The sequence below is a fragment of the Myotis davidii genome, unplaced genomic scaffold (assembly GCF_000327345.1).
Source record: "Myotis davidii unplaced genomic scaffold, ASM32734v1 scaffold299, whole genome shotgun sequence".
Classification (NCBI taxonomy): domain Eukaryota; kingdom Metazoa; phylum Chordata; class Mammalia; order Chiroptera; family Vespertilionidae; genus Myotis; species Myotis davidii.
Window position 1 is genome coordinate 8,057,673 of NW_006293088.1, and position 5,281 is coordinate 8,062,953.

At 46.6% G+C, this 5,281-nt stretch overlaps 1 long non-coding RNA gene across 1 annotated transcript in view; it reads left to right on the forward strand.

The window, feature by feature from the left end:
* Positions 1 to 5,281, forward strand: part of LOC107183583 — a 27,544-nt gene that overhangs the window by 13,792 nt on the left and 8,471 nt on the right. Inside the window, exon 3 of the long non-coding RNA XR_001514373.1 lies at positions 4,341 to 4,346. This is a non-coding gene — a long non-coding RNA (uncharacterized LOC107183583). The remainder of the gene's footprint in view (positions 1 to 4,340; positions 4,347 to 5,281) is intronic.

Sequence of the window (5,281 nt, forward strand, 5' to 3'; positions counted from 1 at the left end):
GTCGGGACTTCTTAACACGGCGGATACGGTCAAGTAAAGCCTGGCCTCTACTTACCCTCTCCAGCCTCATCTCCCACCTTCCTGCCAATGACTAGTGATCTTGACCTCGTCATCGCCCCCCCTCCGCCCACCCCCATCATCCCACTGCTGAAGTATCCTTCTGTCCTCACTGTAGACCTCACTTGGTCTGGAACTGCTCTCCTGACAACCCCTGGTCTGGGTTGGCCTCTCCTGATATTCCCAGAGCATCCGCCGGCCCCATCTCCACTCCCACGCCCACTCCCACCCCCACTTCGTGTGCCGGTCTGTGACCCCCACAACTGAAAGTTCTCCGAAGAGCGTGATGGTGTCTCCCTTGCTCACTGATGGGTCCCTAGCATGGACTGGCACTTAGTGGGAGATGAATAGATATTTACTGATGGACGAATGAATAATTGTATAAATGAAAGAAGTTAGAAATATCAAGAAGAGTTGGCATTCGGTCAGGTCTTTTCTATGCTATCCAGTCACTGGGTAGATCTCATTGTCTTTGCCTTCTGAGAAAATGATAAAGCTGCTATTTAATAGTTTCTGCACAAGCCCTGACCGGTTTGGCTCAGTGGGTAGAGTGTCAGCCTATAGACTGGAGGGTCCCAGGTTCGATTCCGGTCAAGGGCATGTACCTTGTTTGCGGGCACATCCCCAGTAGGGAGTGTGCAGGAGGCAGCTGATAGAAGTTTCTCTCTCATCGATGTTTCTGACTCTCTATCTCTCTCCTTTCCTCTCTGTAAAAAATCAATAAAATATATTTTTTTAAAGTGGGTAGATATTTAAAAGTTTCTGCACAAGCCCTGACCGGTTTGGCTCAGTGGGTAGAGTGTCAGCCTATAGACTGGAGGGTCCCAGGTTCGATTCCGGTCAAGGGCATGTACCTTGTTTGCGGGCACATCCCCAGTAGGGAGTGTGCAGGAGGCAGCTGATAGAAGTTTCTCTCTCATCGATGTTTCTGACTCTCTATCCCTCTCCCTTCATCTCTGTAAAAAATCAATAAAATATATTTTAAAAATAAATAAATACAAGTTTCTGCACAAATTAAACCTTTTTATTTTCAGGGAACCACGCCTCCTATGGCTGTGGATGAGTGTGGGCTCACCAGTAAGTGCTCACAGACACGGCACCTGTGCCCTTCCCCACCGAGACCTGGCCATTCTCCCTGCTCCAGCCACCTCCCCAGGGTGGCTATGCCTGAAGTTTCACTTTGACGGATCCAGTTCTTCAGCTTCAGTTTTATAGCCTCTTAAGTGGAAATGCTGCAGATAAAGTGAAGACATTTTATCTTATAAATCATTTATGCTCCTGGAATTTAATGAAACAACCTCCTGGCCCAATTAAATCATATATACTAATAAGCAATCGAGCATTTTGGAACCTTGCCAGGAAACGTGTTCCAATATCTCTCAAAGGATATATGACAACAACAACAATGAGAATAATAATACTGATAAAAGTGGCTCACCGCCACAGAACCCTGGTGGAGGCCAGGCCGGGCTCTAAATGTTTTACACACACAACCTCGCTTATCTGCCCAGCAGGCCTCTGGAGGGGGAGCCCTGGGGCCCCGTCTTACAAGAGGCTAAGTCACTTGCCTGAGTCATACAGCTGATGAGCTGGGATTCACACCCAAATCCCCCCGATTCCTGAGCTCTTCGTCACTACACCATTTTTCTTTTTTTAACCCTCACCCGAGGATATCTTTTCCAATGATTTCTAGAAAGAGTGGGAGGGAGGGAGGAAGGAGGGGGCGAGAGAGAGAAACATCGATGGGTTGCCTCCCGCGTGCACCCCTGCCAGTGCTGGGGAACTGCAGCTGAGGTCCTTGCCTTGACAGGAATTGAATCCTAGGGCCGACTCGCTAACCACTGAGAAACCCGGCCAGAGCTACACTATTTTCCTTCTTCTTTTATCCAGAATGAAAGAAAGTATGTTGCCAAGGGGCTGATTTATTATTTTAGAGCTAATTTCACAGAAGTAAACATTTTCAAAGTTTCCTCTTTTAAAAAATATAACAACTCTACGTTCCATATATGTCGGGTACGCTGAACTATTTGCTTGTGTCTATATAAACATATCTCATCCGTGTTGGCGGCTATGAAGGCGTGGAATGTATTCCTGAAACCTCTTACAGAAGTTTCCTTGGGTGTTATTTATTTATTTGTTTGGCAAGGGACTAGAGCACCCCCTACTGGCCGGCTCATAGGAAATACAGCCTTTACTTGGGAGAAAATGTATTGGTTGCGTTTGAAGATAATATCAGACGAAAGTTTAGAAGACATTTGGAAAAAAACTGTTTTGTAATCACCCACATATTAAGTTAATGCATCTATAGAACACTAAAAACTTCTAACGCTTATAAGTTCTAGAAACGAGATAGAACTAGAACTAGAATAACCACCAAGAATAGCAAATGCCCATTAAAGGGAACATAAGGTAAATGAAAAGTGGCTGGATTAAAAATAACTATACAAACAACATCTCTAAAACCCAAACTAAGAAAAGGTAGTTTTAAAAAGCAGTTAAGCCAACACTGGAAACAACAGGCTGATCAATCAAAACCAGCTGCTCAATCATCTCACAAGCTGAGTAGACCCGGGAGGGGGCACAGTATGCCTAGTTACAGAAGGGGGAAATGGAAATTGCAAAGAGATCTTTCTCTGAGCCACTTTTCAAAGGGCTGCTAAAGCCGGAAGCAGACCTTGTGGATGAACCTCAGCTCTTACCCGCGCGTCTGTCTTCAAGCAACCCACCCAGCTTAGTGGCTACATAATCCATATACCTGTGCCCAGAAGTTTCCGAAACATACAATAACACACTAAACAAGCCGCCCTGTAAGAAGTGCAATTCTTCCTCCCATTGTCAAGTTGTTGTTTTTAACGGCACACTTATTTCTAAATTAGTTAAAAAAAAAAAATAAAAGCACAGTTACCTATATACCATGAATGGACCAAAGTAAAGGCTCTAGGGACTAAGGGTAATAATGCAAAGAGCAGTTCCATTCAGAAGATTTCTTTGTTTAAAAGGAGGAACACGAAAACACTTATAATCGAGAAACAAAAACATTTATCATTGAGAGAAATAAACGCCAAAATGTGTGTTCTCCTGTGGGGCTCAAAGAATACGGAGATGTGCACTGGGGAGGCAGGCGGGCCCGGCAGCCTGTTTCTGCCTGCGCACCGCACGGAGAGGAGAGCGAGGCCAGAGGGCCTAGCCAGGCAGCGTCCCTGGCTCCTGGGTTTCTGAGCCAGAACACACACCCCGCCCCAAGCAACAAAGAGACAAAAGAAAAAGAAACAACACTAAAATTGTGTTCAGGCCAAGGACAGCTTCTTCTTTCACAGAAAGAAGGGCAAGGGCAGAGTGACAATTTGGGTCAATGTGGGTAAGTCTAAGGTTTTAAATGTTATGGTTAGGGGTTTTTTTTATATTAAAAAAACAATCAGCTAATAATATAAATTCCGTGAGAAGTGGCCTCAACATGAAATGGGCTGTGAGCGATGTAAAAGAGACATTGTCTGGCTTTCAAATGTCCTTCTGGCGGCAGGCAGTGTAAAACCAGTTCAGTTCAGTACAAAGAGTGTTCTTCCCTCCACCTCTAGACCAGTGTTCTCATCTGTGGAAAGTCGGTGGGGATGGCCACTGGAGAGATGCAACATGCGAATATTATTTCAAGTTCCTTAGCATTTTCTTTTGAAACTCTTGACATGTCAATGGCATAGCCAAATAGCCTTAGGAGACTCTTGTATCCAAGATCTGTGAGGTGTCAGTCTCCTCATGTAATTCACTCACAGCTGAGAGAGCCATATTGTATGAATATAATTGCAAGCAAAATTCAGGAAGCTATCAGCTATAACTGGCTTCCCCCCTCCCCCCCAAAAATAAGTCCATTTATTTTGAAAGTTTAAAAGAGAGCAGAAGGGGGAAGAAATCAGATTAATCACGTATTACTCATGTGATTTTACGGTTTTTGGATACTTCACCAAAACATGAGCACATTGTACACCTCACAGCCATAGAGTGAGTGTCCCCTGGATCTTCTTTCTCTAAAGGGGTGTGTTTGCTGGTTGCTGGGGCGACTATCATGGTTTTATGAATAGGGGAATGTAAAAGCATGCCAAGAGGCAGCACGAATTACAACTGTATTGTGGCCACTTGGAAGAGCGCAGCCAGGGTTCCCTCCGGAGGAAACCGGAGCTGGAGGTCCCCATGCCGCAAAAGCTGCACCGAGCCCTCGGCAAAGACGTTGTCCGGTCCGTGTCGTACACTGATGACAGCCCGTGGTAAGCTGTACACACGGACGAAGGCAGAGTGGGGTGGGGGCGGGGGGAATCTGCCTTTTCTGTGAATCAAAAAAAGAACCTAATTGGGTCAGAAAGGCAGCCATCAGTGGTGACCGATTTCCTCCCTCTTAAAATAATACTGAATGGAACGGCAGGCAATAAGTAAGACGTTGACAAAAAGATGGAATTACTGGAGTGGTTGATAAGCAGCACAGATAGGAAAACAGCCCAAAACTCCCCGCCGGGCAGGAGGAGGATGGAGGCCGTTGGTAAACATTCATTTATCTTGCAACTGGAAAAGGGCAAAGAGATACTTCAGATTTTTGTGTGAGCCTGTGTGCGTGCGCCTATATGCATGTGTGCGTGTGTGTGAGCCTGTGTGCGTGTGCCTGTGTGCATGTGTGTGTACACACGTGCTTAAAGGCTTGCATTTGAAATTAAGCCTTTGAATTAAATTTTAAAGAATATAAGTAAATAATAGGGGAGAAAAGGCAAATCCTTGCATGGAGCGCAGGGTTAATAGTTAACCTGATAATGAGGTCAGGATCTCTCTTCCCTGGGGCAGCCCATCTCAATGAGGCCCTAAAGGCACGACCACCTGCACCGGCACCGGCACCGGGTGAGAAGCAGGCCCGGCCCAGGGAGACAGCGAGGTCAGCGGGAGGTCTCCGGCCTCCGCTCCGGGGATTTGTTCTCCTTACAGCTGAGGGTTTCTGTCTTGTTTGCTTTTTTTCTCACTTTAGTGACTCGTGGTTTGTTATCATTTGTATTATTTATTTTACGGTTAAACTATAAGCCTCGGTTGCATCACCGGCGCCCGGGGAGAGGCTGGCTGGTGCTGCATCCTCCGGCATCAGTGGCTGCGGCCGGGCCGAGGGCGGGAGGCCAGCGGGGGGTCTAAGGAGACTCGGACCCGGGACCTCAGGGCCCGTGGGTGGCCCCGCCGGGTCCACTGCACCTGCTGACTT